The sequence below is a fragment of the Cyprinodon variegatus genome, unplaced genomic scaffold (genome assembly GCF_000732505.1).
Source record: "Cyprinodon variegatus isolate N-32 unplaced genomic scaffold, C_variegatus-1.0 Scaffold74, whole genome shotgun sequence".
Classification (NCBI taxonomy): domain Eukaryota; kingdom Metazoa; phylum Chordata; class Actinopteri; order Cyprinodontiformes; family Cyprinodontidae; genus Cyprinodon; species Cyprinodon variegatus.
In genome coordinates, this window is record NW_015150527.1 from 1,500,341 (window position 1) to 1,514,004 (window position 13,664).

Sequence of the window (13,664 nt, forward strand, 5' to 3'; positions counted from 1 at the left end):
ACTGAGTTTTCTATAAAGTCATCTATATATTCCCCACTCTATATAGTGAATTTAGGGATTTAGAGGTTAGGGCGGACGTTCAGTCACAGTAAGCTTGTATAAGCTATGAGAACAGCAACTTTTAAAAAGAACGTGCACGAAGAGAAATAGGCTCGTACACGCTCTCGCACGCATTTATTAGGAGCGGGTACAGGGTTGTGCGTGTGCATTTTTTTAAAGTGGAGAGGGTAGGTCTCGCGAAAATCCTCCACAATTTTTGTTTTTGTTTTATCTTTGAGTTAATAGTTTTTTAAAAAATCCATTTATTTTTAAGCTATATCAGGGTTTCTTAAAGTTAACTTAAATTGTGTCAATGGGTTTTGTTCAAATATGGCTGAGATAAATCAATAATTCAATTGCTTCCCAAAGGATCTTTTTTTAATTTTATTGTATTTATAAATTTTATGGATGTATATCTCTATAAAAAGCTAACATTTAAATATGCCAAGGCCTGTTTTCAATATAATCATATTGTGGTAATTTTTATGATGTAGCAACTGTTTTATTCCTAATCAGCTTGAACTTGCTGTCTCTTGCAGTAAATCTGCACAGACTTTGCAGCTGTCAATCAGTTCAAAAGGGTGCAGTGTGACTCATCAGTAGCTGCTTTTCCTCTCTAAGTTTCTCATCTGATTTACATCCCGTCAACATGATCCAGTTAATCTTACAAGAGCATTCCACAGTCACCTAAGCAATTCAATTCGGTTATTTATATAGTGCCAATTCACAGCACATCATCTCAAGGCACTTTAAAGTGACAAATCAATCATATTTTACAGTGAGATTGGTAAAAAGGTTTCTATATAAGGAAAACCAACTAATTGCATTGAGACATTGACTTGCAAGACATGATATTCACTTGCATTTTGTCATTGACTCTACATCAAATCCCTCACCGAGCATGCATGTAGCAAACATGGAGAGAAAAACTCCCTTTTAACAGGAAAAAACCTCCAGCAGAACCATGCTCAGTGGGATGGGTCTAGTGCAAAAGTGGGTTTCAAGGAAACAAGAGCAGAGATAAAACAGGTAACATTAAACTAGCTCCACAGGGGGTCTGTCTAAAGCTTCTTTCCCACTGAATTAGCCCGTTAACCCATTTTTTTTCAAACATGGTGCAACCCGCTAACATCGGCATTTGACTTCCTTCCCACTGGTAAAGATTCTGGGTCTAACCCCTCGCTGGCAATGTGGTTGGCCTCTTTTCCCCTGCAGCTGCGTGTCTGGTGACCTCATCATGGACAGCTAGCATTGATGATGTCAGCAGTGAGACTAAAATCAGGAAAGTAAACAATGGTGAACAACATGTAAGGAAGCCAAAGCATACATTAGTAAGTGTGCTTTATTGCTTCGCTCTATTATCTGTCAGAATCCCTCTCACCAGAGCTGCTCCATATTTACCGAATATAAACAGAATTGTTTCAGCTTGTTAGATCAGACACGACTGACGCGATGTGTTGACATCCGTGTGGTATGTGGTAATGCGGTTGCTTGCCGGATCGTTTGACGCGGATAGACAAACGTCAGTGAGCTGTTGTCACCGCCACTAAAGCTGATTGTTCCTGGGTTCAAACGGGTTTTTAGGCCAGTGAAAAATGGGTATAAGAAAAAAATAGGTAAGGAGACAAGCAATAAGCCTGTTTGCATGTCAAGGGATGAAAGTGAGGACACAGAGTCAGGCAGTTAGAGTAGAAGCTGAACCCGTTGCTATGTCTAGTAGAAAAACAGGACTAAACACTGAAAAACATGTGTTGATGGCAGCAGTCCAACTTATATTTCTCTGCAGGATGGTGACAGAAGGGTTACAAAAGGAAAGAATTGAAGTGCTGTAAAGGTCAAGATCTCATTATTGTTCAAGTGAAGGCCCACAAACCTCGATAAGCTGAAGCAACAATTTGAAGAGGCCTCAACATACGACAGCTGGAGAGCTGCACATAAAAACAACTTTTTTTACTCCAGAAAAACAAAGATGAGAAGTAGATTTTTTTTTTACAAAGCTGCATCAAATAGACATGCCATTGGTTTCCTCTTTAAAGTTCCCAACTCTCCAGTAGAAGGGGTGAAATCACTGCTTATCTGTGTTGAGCCCTGGACATGTTAGCACAAGCGCAACCTCTGAGCATCCACAGAGCTTGTGATTTATCTCTGTGTGACTTTGTGGGATTTAATCGCTCAGAAGAAACTCATGCATGCAGGCACACGCCAAGGCTCAATGACAGGTGGGCTGAGCATATACATTGCATCTGAGAGAGACTGTGTGTGTGTCGCACATTGGTGCTTGAAGTCAGGTGGGCCAGCACCACCAGGGACCCCTTTGAAGGTGTGTTCATGTACACAGACAGACACTCATGCACTGACCAGCTGTTTCTCTCTTCCACTTCTCTTTGATGTCTCTGCTTTTTGCACCAAAGTAGCAGCTCTGTGTCCTTGCTTTTACTATAGCTCCATAAATCTTCATTCTCTAATAATACAAGAGATAGAAAAACATTTCTGAAAAATTCTGAAATAATCTCTGTTTTTCCACAAAGACGTTTTGTTGACAAAAACTGCAGATATCCATGCTGCTTTCCAAAAACGAAATGAATAAGACTGCAAATGAAGTTACACAGTTGTATGTGCAGATTTTACTGTTACAGAGAAAGGTTTTTTCTTTGACAATTAAAGAAAAACTGTCAGTTCATGCAGTGTTTTTTATGCTTATTGTCATATGTGACCTTTTAGACAATATAGCTGACAGATAAAAATGATTCAGATAAAGATAGCATCTTTCATGCAAAAGCGTAGCATAAATGGGAATAAAACCCGCAAAAGATGAAACTGTGCAAACCAGATTTCAATGGGGCAGACTTTAATCTGATACACATACACTATATTCATTATCTTTGCAACAATTGGCCGTGGTGTAACCACAAGCCTCCGTGATTTGTACGGGAAGTTTGTTTCTAACCAGCAAAAGTAATACAGGATTACCAAGGAATGTTACAAAATATGACTAGCGTGGGGTACATTGGTGTTTACCACTGTTTACTTTGATAGACATTTTTCCACACATGACCCAGTGGCCTAACGAATAAGATCTCAGCCTCCGGAGCTAGAGGTTGTGGGTTTGAGGCCCATCTAGGTAGTATTTTAGGGGAGTGTGGCCTGGTAGGTAAGTGGTGGCCAAGTGGTTAGAGCATTGCACTTGGAAATTCTCAGTTCAAGCCTTACTCTCAAGGTCTGACACTCTAGGTACCTGAGCAAGACCCCCATGCTCCTCTCCAGGCACCGCACAATGGCAGTCTACTGCTGCCCAAGTGGATGAGTTAAATGCAGACAGCTAATTTCGTTGCTCTGTAATGACAGTAAACAAAAAATGCAGGCAGTGGAATAAAAGTATTTTGATACTGAAAAAAATGGCCAATATCTAAAACTATATTGTGATTAAAAATGTAATTGGAGAGACAAGTGTTACACAACATAGAGACAGTGCTTTGTTAAAATTCAATAGTCCAAAGTCAACTGGAACTCTGGTTTCATTCACTGTACAAACATCAGTTATGAACAGTTTAGAAATATGGCAGGATGTGTAAAACCAGCATTTATAGGATAAAATAAAATACTGTACTGCTGCCTGGTTGTAGCAATACTCTGATCTTAGATCTTAGTTTGCATAACTTCTCTGAAGTGCAGAGAAGAAGTGTCGAAGCTGATGTAAAATTGGATCTTATGAACTCGTACTGTAGCAATTACATCTCATTGAAATACATGGGGCTGGTTAAAACACCATTCTCTGCAACTGTGCTTGAATAGCTCCAACTGAGCTGGTCTATTTTTATCTATGCAGCATTTTAATAGGAATGGCAAGACTTAGACTGGAAAACAGACCAGTGACAAAGTAAAACACATTCGCTTTGGGGAAAACATGAAGTAAAATGTTTGAATCACAACCAGCTTTTTACCAACAGAGGTTAGTTGGAGAACATTATTGAACCAACAGCATCACAAAGACCAAGAAACAGAGCAAATAAGTCAGGGAGAAATTATGGAAACATTAATGCAGTATAAGGTTATAAGGCAATATTGTATACAGGTCAAGTCATCAACCAAAGCCTCTGGGGGATTAATCTCCACTAAATGACAGGGAGAAATTGTAATTTTGGAAGAGCTGAATACTCTAGATCAATAGTTTAGGTGTGATCCGTCACAAGCACTAGTGAGTTGTATGTTTCACAAATGAGCTTTCTACTGTATGAAGGAGGCTCATTATTGAAACAAAAACAGCAATAAGTCCTTTTTGCAGTTTACCAGAAGCCATGTAGTGGAGACAGCTAGCAGAAGGTATAAAGGCCCATAAGTAAGTTATCTTGTTATAATACCAATTCTATAGTAGCCTTGCTTTAGTAAATCTGCCCCAGGGCAGCCGTGGCTGCAGTGTAGCAAACCACTATCAGTGTATGAACCTGTGTGTGAATGGGTGAATGACTGAATGCAGTGTGTTTTGTGTCGTCCAGAGTCCTTGGAATTCGTAAAGGGCAAGTTCAGACCATTTTCTCTGACCAGGTGGGTCCAAAATCAAACTTTTCATTCAGTTTGCACAATGTTATCTATTTTTATTTAACCTTTATTTAACCAGGAAAAAATCCCATTGAGATGAGAAACCTCTTTTTGAAGGGAGTCCTAGCTAAGAGGCAGCAAAGTTACATAATAGATACATTAAATAAAACGACAGGTACATAAAAAAAACATATTACAGTAAGTAAAACATTTACAGATCATCACATACCCATTAAGTGGTAAATTATGAAGACAACAGCATCATGTTTGGAAGCTATTCTTAAACAGAGAGGCAGGAGCTGGTAATTAAAAGGTGGATTGGGAAAAAACATGGTGAGAAAACATAGTTATAGGCTGCAGAATCTGGTTTTCCTCACTAACACTGTTGCTTTAGCAACGAAAATGCTATTTCATCTCATTTCATGATTTTGTTGCATATCTTTTTATAATTTGCCATGGTGGTCTTTCTCTGCAAACCAAGTTGCATTATATTAAAATATTTGTGAGTAGAATTTTCGGTCTCCATCTGTAAGGGGCCCTGAAACACTTTCTGCTGTTATAGCAGCATAAAGTGGTCCAACAAACATTTGTGACTCATGGTAACCAGAACAACAAATCCCAATCTGAATTTTTTAGATTTTTACTTGTAAAAATGTTCAACTAGACATTTGAAAGACACTGTAATATTAACGGAGTGAACTGTGGGAACATTTTGCTTTGGGTTAAAATATTTAACAATTTTTTTGGTGCACCTCTTGTTCTTAATGTCATAACCCAGTTTCAATTAGTCCATAAGAGGACTAATTGAAACTGGGCATTTGTTATTCTATGGTTTTTATTTTGGTTTACAAATGGCTACAGGGAATTTTTGTTAACATTTTTAGTCATTTTTATGGGTGTTACACCTTTTGTAGCTTACCAAATGTTCCACACTGCATGAACAGTAACAGTATGTGAAAATGGCATCCGCCAGATCAAATGAAAAAAATATTTATGTACAAGTTATAGCAAATATTAAAAAATTTGCAAGTGCACAGTCACAAACGTATCCTCATGTCTGCTAAGTATGATAATTATTGTTTAGATTTGGCTCAGTGTCTCTGCTGCAAACTCATCAGAACAATGAAGAAAATTGTCTTTTCTTCCTTAAATGTTAATGATATTGCTTTGTTGTGCACAGATACTGTGGAATAAAGCAGGGATCAGTTTCATATGATAACTTTTATCCCTGTCAGGAACTCATACTCAGTAAAATTGCTGAACTGTGTTTAACCTTTCCCCCCGCCATTTAAAGATCAGTGAGTATTTAAAGTATTTATACAAGGCTGAGGTGGAGTTAAATATACTGACTATTTTGGCTAAAACCTTAATCCACATATTCTTTCTTTCTTTTTTTCTTTTTAAAATAATACTTTGGATTCCTCTGAATATCACAAATCTGGCACACAGTTTAAAAATGAGAAGCTTTCTGATATTCTACCACAATCTGATCTTTATAGGCTTCTTTTTCATATATTTTTCAGAACTTTTAACTGGAGAAAATATTGAAACTATTTCTAGACTCAAATTTTGTTGTAATGTAGCTATGTACACCCCCAATATTGCTCTAGGCTTTTCAATAACAAAAGAAATTTTACAAAGGATAATTAGGTTTTTTTCGGATTTTTTTTTTTTGAAACACTGCACCTTGTGTTCTTTTTGGTCACAGTTGTTTTTTTTCTTTCATAATGCTTCAAAGGTTACATAAAGGGGCTGACTTTTAAAAGGCTTTGCAGATTAAAACACATAAAGAGCATTTCTGTAAAGTAGCATGTGATTTGTGCATAAAATACAGTAGGCAGTGCATTTGTACCCTCATGCAGGCTATATTCCTGTGACAAAACAGTACAATGGGTGGAAGTTTGGAAATTTTAAAAATATTTACCAAAGCATGCAAAGCAAGTTTTGAGACTTGGAACTAACTGTGGCCAGAGACGTCATCTTTTGAAGCACTTATGAAATGAATTTACAATCTATAAACTTTCTGCAGTCACTGTTGCCATAAAAGAGGCTTTGGTACAATGACAGATAATGGAGAGTCTGTGTGCATATACTGCCAAATATGTTTTATAATTAATTTTAGAATTTATTTTCTCCTTATGTTCATACCTAACTGGAAAAGCTACCTTGTTAGATGCTTTATCAATAGTATTTGGTATTTTTAGTACTTGGTTATTATATATTTTAGAAAATCATTGTCATTGTTACCTCTAACTACATGGCTTAGAACTTCGTCTTTCTTTTACAGCCACAATAAAACTGACAGTAGAAGATGTCATCTGTTTATTTGAATAGGGTGAACACAAACCGGTTTCGTGCTATATCATTTGCCAGAGGTATCTTTATAATTCACTTGCAACATGCTCAGTTATTGCAAATGCAAAAATATTTTGTATGGCAAATTTAGCACTCCTTATTTGGAATCTAAGATTCGGCCAAAAGGATTTATTGTTACGGTTAAATCCTCCTCACTGACCTTATGTAGGACAAGTATTGTAAGGTCTGCAGTACTCCAGGAGATCCTGTGACCTTGGATAAGATGATGATGCTCTTCAGTTAATTAAAGAGACTACCCTGTCTTTTTAATGTTTACTGTTCAACTTTTTTCCATTTAGAGAGTAAAAAAGGCCCTTATTTTGGTTTATTTCAGCCCCTAGCCAAAAAAAAAAAAAAAAATGCATAATAACCTTTACCATCACATAAAAACGTATTGATCGGATTTCACTTAAGTTCACAGAATAAATGTGTGAAGTAAACAATCCTTTGTTTGGTTCTGATTTCATACCAACCAAAATGTTTATACAAAAGTAATCATTATAATATTATATATAAAGAGAATAACAAAGTGTTTAAATATTGTAATTTACCTGAGGTTTATAGTGACCTTCTAAATAATACAATTAGGTTAGAGTACTTATATGGAGTAGTCCATGTATTGTGAATTGTGTTGCCTTTAAAAAGCTAAATAATTACATTTATTATTGGCTTCTTGGTTAGTGAAAAGATCAGTAAAAATCCAAATTTAATGGGTAAACATCCCCATCAGTTAATGTGTGTTTTTGAGAACAAGCGTTTTAATTGGTGGGAAAAATGTCCTGAGTTTCTGACAGCAGCTCACAACATCAGGAAACTATGTTTTAACCCAGCATTTTCCCATGTTACAATCTTTTTTAACCACCTTCCCTTTATCTTGGAGCCATTAAGTCCTTCTAATATTACCTGGACTGTCTGTGACACTGCGAAGCTCCAGAGATCCAGTCTTTGTCCAGGCCGGGGAGCTGACTGAATAAAGGATGCCCATGTCAGGGGCCTCTCTGCTCAGATACACCTGATACCTGTCTCATGCACCCCCACACTATCATCCACTCACCCTCTAATGTCCTGCCTGAACCCCGGAAGCCCCCCACTCTGCATGTCTACTTTCCAGCTGGCTTTTTTTCTTTTTTTCTTTTTTTTGTGCGAAGTCAAGAATGAAGGATGTTGTTTTGGACTGTGCTCTCGGTTATACCCTCTTTCCATCTCTTTTGTAGTGTAGATGTGGGCTCTTGGCTGTTGTCTGAGCTTCATATTTGTCTGAACTCCATGCTCACCTTTGAAGTTCCCAGCCGTGTATCTCTACAGCCCCTCCCAACTTCTCCCACCACTTTGATTCCCTTTGATTTGGACTTAGCTGATTCACAGATAATCCAACTCCAAGATCTGAATATCGCTGAACTAAAAGGTTCAAATAAATACTGAACAGTGTTAGAAGAGTTAGAATTTATTTTGGTTATCCAAAATGTAACTCTTTACCTTTTATCTTTAAACATTCTTTCATATAATAACCCCAAACTTTACTCTGTTATTTTATGGAGATTTTGTATTTCTGACCAATGAAAAGCAGTCTATATGTATGAACAAAATTTTTGTAAAATACATTGAATTTTAGCCCCTTTTTACTTCTTTTTAGCTGTATAACATCCACTGATGTTATTTATTAATTAAGTGACCCTCAGAAGTCACTTAATTAGAGTTTGTTTGTGATATGATCTTTGTATAAATCCAATTGTGTTGGGATGGCCTCAGAGGTTTTTTAGATAACATTAGAAGACACATGAATATTAAAGAACACAGCAGAAAGGAGAAAGTTGGTGTAAGATTCAAAGGCAGGTAAGCTAAAAACAGCATTGGAAGCTCTAAACATCTAGTGCTGCAATGTTTAGCCCATCATAAAAAAAAATGAAAAAACTAGCACAAACTGGCGCAAACCAGCCTAAACATGGTGGCCACCCAAACTGAGAGTGGATACTGGATGACCTAATTCACCGCCTTCAGTAAGTGACAGGGAGTTGCATATCTGCAGCACTCAAGGAGGGTTTACCCATCCTTCCTATTCACCCTCTTCTTCCCCAGCAATTCCCCAGTCCTCCTTCTACACAACGTCACAGATGACTCTGCCAAGTGCTGCCCTAAACACAGGTGTTGATGTCTTAGACTTTGGGCCATGACTTTGACTTTTGAACTTCAAAAGGTTTTTCAGTATCAAAACATAGGCAGACACACCGAGTGGATCTTCACAAGATGGTGCAAAGTAATCTTTCTGTGCAATGGCTAAATGACCAAATGTATGGGTAGAGGATATGCAAATGTCAGTACTTACAACAAACAGGTACTAAGTACCCTTTTAACTCTGCAATGGCATCTGCCATCGCTGTAAGACTGTAAGAAAAATAACATTATGCCACCTTGATGCACAAAGGAGCGCTTCCACAGATCCTTCTCTCCAGCAGTTTTTACACTACAATCATGGCTGCTTCTAAGAATCTCAATGATGTTTACAAACAAGCTGCAAAGGTTCTTCATCTAATCAAGTAGTTATTTTTGTTTGATTGTGTCTTTCTATAATTACACAATTTTGTTCTGTTGTTTTCTTTTTTTTCTGACAGGGGAGGGAAAAAAACAAGCAAATCCTTTCATGACAAATTATGACAATATTTTAATGTTTATCAGTGTCTCGTATTTTTAAGCAGAGAAATTAAATTGCCATTTTATGCGTTCGATGTAACTAAATAATACTAAAAGTCTGGATTAAAAAAGTATTCTTTAAAGTACAGATTCTGATTACTTAATCAATGCAGTGATGTAAATTGACTTGTTTACCACAAACCTCTGGTTGCATAAAAACCCATGAAACCCTGAAGTTTGTATCAGTAATGTGAAAAAATGAAACAGTAAAAAAAAGTTTAAATAAGAATGAATCATTTTGTTATACATATTGTACCGTTACAAAGAAAAGCAAAGCAAAACAGCATAAAGTAAAAACAAACAACGGACTGGTTCTCGCAGCTTATTTTAAAACTGCTTTCACTTTTTACTGCATGTCACCTATGTGCTGAAGTAACACTGTCGCTTTACAGAGACACAGGTGGATTAAGAACAGCTTAACGTTTGCATGCAGATGGGAGTCTGACCAGACAAGCTCAAGGACAATACAAGGAAAACTTTTCATTTGCTTTTACAGCATTCGCAAATAGCTGCAGTTTCACGACAGTTCACAACCACACATCAGTGTCGTGGTGTGAGGAGGTGACTTTTATAGACTTAATGTCAATACCTGTTAAAGATCCGTTGTAAAATAACATTTCCAAGTTGCTTATTCTTACCCAGAGCTTGAATAACATTTACAGAAGGATTTTCTTTCAGTCAAAGAAGTCTAACATTCTGTATGTTGAGAAGTGGGTTTCATCACTAAAACTGTGTGTTATTTTAAAGAATGAAATTTTTTCTGGAAACCTTGGTAGTGTGTAAAGTATGAGGTTTCAAAACTGGAAACTGTTATCTTTATCACAAAACAGGCAGATAAGCGCACAAAGGATTCACCGTCAGATGCAGATTAACAGAAAAGAGCACCAACAATTTAAACCTATTTCTACAAAAAAAAAAGAAAGTTATTAATAAATTAAACTTGTGTGCATACTATAGACTTACTCCTTAAATTAGAATATTTTTCTCAATTATTTCCCTAACTGAATTGACTTAGTGGAATACAGGCTGATGTTACAAAGCCTTTACCAGTATGTTATATATGGTCATTTTGAATGTAGGCTTCATAAATAAATAACATTTAAGAACAGATTTCTATATCAGACCAAAAAAATATATATTTTAACACAGAAATGTCTGCTCTATTAAAATATTTTTCAAACCTGCTTAAAGGTTGTTAATTTCAGAAGATGTTTTTGATCTAACAAACAAGACAAGTTTATTTTTATAGCATAATTCAGTAAATGAACAATTCATAGTGCTTAACATGAATTAGATAATGAAAAGGAAGAAAAATAAAAAGCAGAATAAAAATAAATAAAGATTCATCTAACTGGAACCAGCCTTTCTCTTAATAAACATGACTACATAAAGACAAAAAATATGGCCGTTTGGACAACAAGGAGATTGTCAAGAGCAGAAACTTACTCAAAGAAGGGATTTGGAGGATTTGGTCTTAAGTGAGAAAGATTGCTGTTCTTATTACAAAATATTTGACATATGTTTTACAATTCATGCAAAAAAACAACAAAACCAAAACAAACCTAAGAATATACAATAACCCAATACAATTAGGCTTGGTATTACCCGGCTTAGAGGAATCTCAACTAATTTATCATGTTCCTTTTAATTAGAAAGGCCCTGGGACAATCATGCAAATCAACATGGCGATATTCTTGCCAAAAAACATAAAAATAAACAACACCAATTGTTAGAGCACATTCATGAATGCAGCGTAACACACTGTGGGCACACCAGATATGTTTCGGTACAAACTTTCCCTCCCTGCTGCAAGATATAATGGGAACATGCGAGAACGGGCCCATTATCTCGACTACTGTCCATGTCAAAGACCTCAACAGCTTCCAGCCCAGCCGCCGGCCAGTCTTTTGTGGTTCTGGTGACCATGTATGCACGCCTGTGTCACAGGATCGCATGCAGTGATCATACCAGTCTGGCGGTCTGTTCCCCTATAATTGTTATAGTTCTTCAGCCTCTTGTAACCCTGTTTCATATTCTTGAGCTTTTTCTGCACCTGCTTTGTTGAGCGCAAAACATTTATTTCGGCCAGTCGGGCTGCAATCGTGGTATAGATGTGATCATTGTGCTTCGCCGACTCCTGCTAAATATCCTCAGCATAAATCTTTTAAAAAGCCTGGACCTCATTATCCATCCAACAGTCGTAGCTTTTCCTCTGCTGCTCTATCAAGCATTGAAGAAATTAGACAATGGTACTGCACATCTGAAGAAAAAAAAAGAAACTGTGCATGTCGTAAGAAAACAAACATGCTGGTTTGAAGGTGGCTAGATAGGCGGATTTAACAAAAAAGAACCCAGACAATTCACCAATCATTGCTCCTTGAAAACCAGCACCCTCCAAAAGCCCATCTAAGCAGAGCAAAGTAGTGGGACCAGATTCAGTTAGAATTTCAAAAAGCCCAGTCTTCTGATGTGTTTGGGGTCATTGTCCTCTTAATCATTCAGACTATGCTGAGTTTAAACCTCTACAATAATCTCTACAATAGTGGATTTGAAATGATCTATAAATGGTGTGATACCTATTCCAAGATAAGCCGCAAAAGTAGCTTCTTTTAGGTCACTACTTATTTATTTGTTTAATAGCAAACATGTACATAATGCTTGGTGAATTAACTGCATGTGTTTAGCAGCACCTGCCCATTGGTTTATCACTTAAATAATAATTAGGTTTTCAAAATATTTGGACATCTAACATCAAATCTACTCATGCTGAAAAAATAAAATGATATAAAAAAAAAAACTATAAAACACCTTTTAAAGTTTTTCTTTCATATATTTTATGCCAACATTGTGAGATTGTCAGTAAAAGAAGTCAAAAGTAAGTAAAGCAGAAAAAAGCAGAAATGGACCTTGGAACATGATAGCAATCTAAAACACAGCTCTCAATCCAGAAAGGACTGAAGATGATTTTTAATTCTTGGGCTGGGTCGTTAAACAGTTCATGAAGATGCTGTTATAAACTTTACGCGCAAGAAACGCCTGCAACATTTTAGTTGGTGTCCTAAATCATTCTTTTTTCGCTGGTTTTTATTTTTTCATTGAATAAAACACATTTTTTATCATCTTGTAATTCAACCTCCTTATTTTCCAAAGCCGAATGAAATAATACATAGCAGGTAAACCTTCCTTCTGAAAAAAGTGAATATTTCATGGAGTGCCCCTGCTTTTTCACATGACTTGGACATCTGACTGTGTGAGGAAATGATGAATGGCTTGTTTCGATCTCCAAGCTGTTGAGACCATTTATCTAAGCCACTATGGCTTTGTCAGCACAAACAAATGATCTATCAACGCACACAGGCCTAACACAGCTCTGAAGTCCCGTCAGGGGTGATTATGATGGATTGGACCTGCGGTGAGTCTTGTCTCAGTTATCGACAGCCACGTATTGGAGAAGTAGTATGAAATATTAATTGACCAGAGCTAAACGATGCTGTAACAACTGGCGAGAAGGTCAAAGAAAGAGAAAGATGTTTGAAATGTAAGAGGCCATTAAAGGAGCAAGTCTGCCCCCAGAATCCAAAAACACACTCATACCCATGGAATCTATTATTATTCTAAAACAAAATGTCTAACAAGTTTGATACATGGGAACTCCAACACAAATTAAGATCTCTCCATCATTCTCCTTTTGTTACTCCAGCCCACATCCTGTTGTCATTCTGGTTCTCTCCTTTGATACCTGAGAACCGCTGACTCCTGCAGACAGACAAGGCCTACCTTTGTCTTTGCCACACCACATCATCGTTTTTGTAAATCAGAGTGAGTTTGTCTTTCCATTTTTCCTCAACCCACACACACACACACACACACACTAGAACACGGTGAATTCTTGCCAAGAATTTAGTCTCAGTAATGCACTTTCCACTGAAAGGATGTTCGAAGCATCCCTCAGCTCAGATTAGTGTGGGGTTTTTTTTTTGTGTGTATGTGTGTGCACGCATGTGCGGATGCACATATTGACTGAAGGAGAATCTATACTAATGATT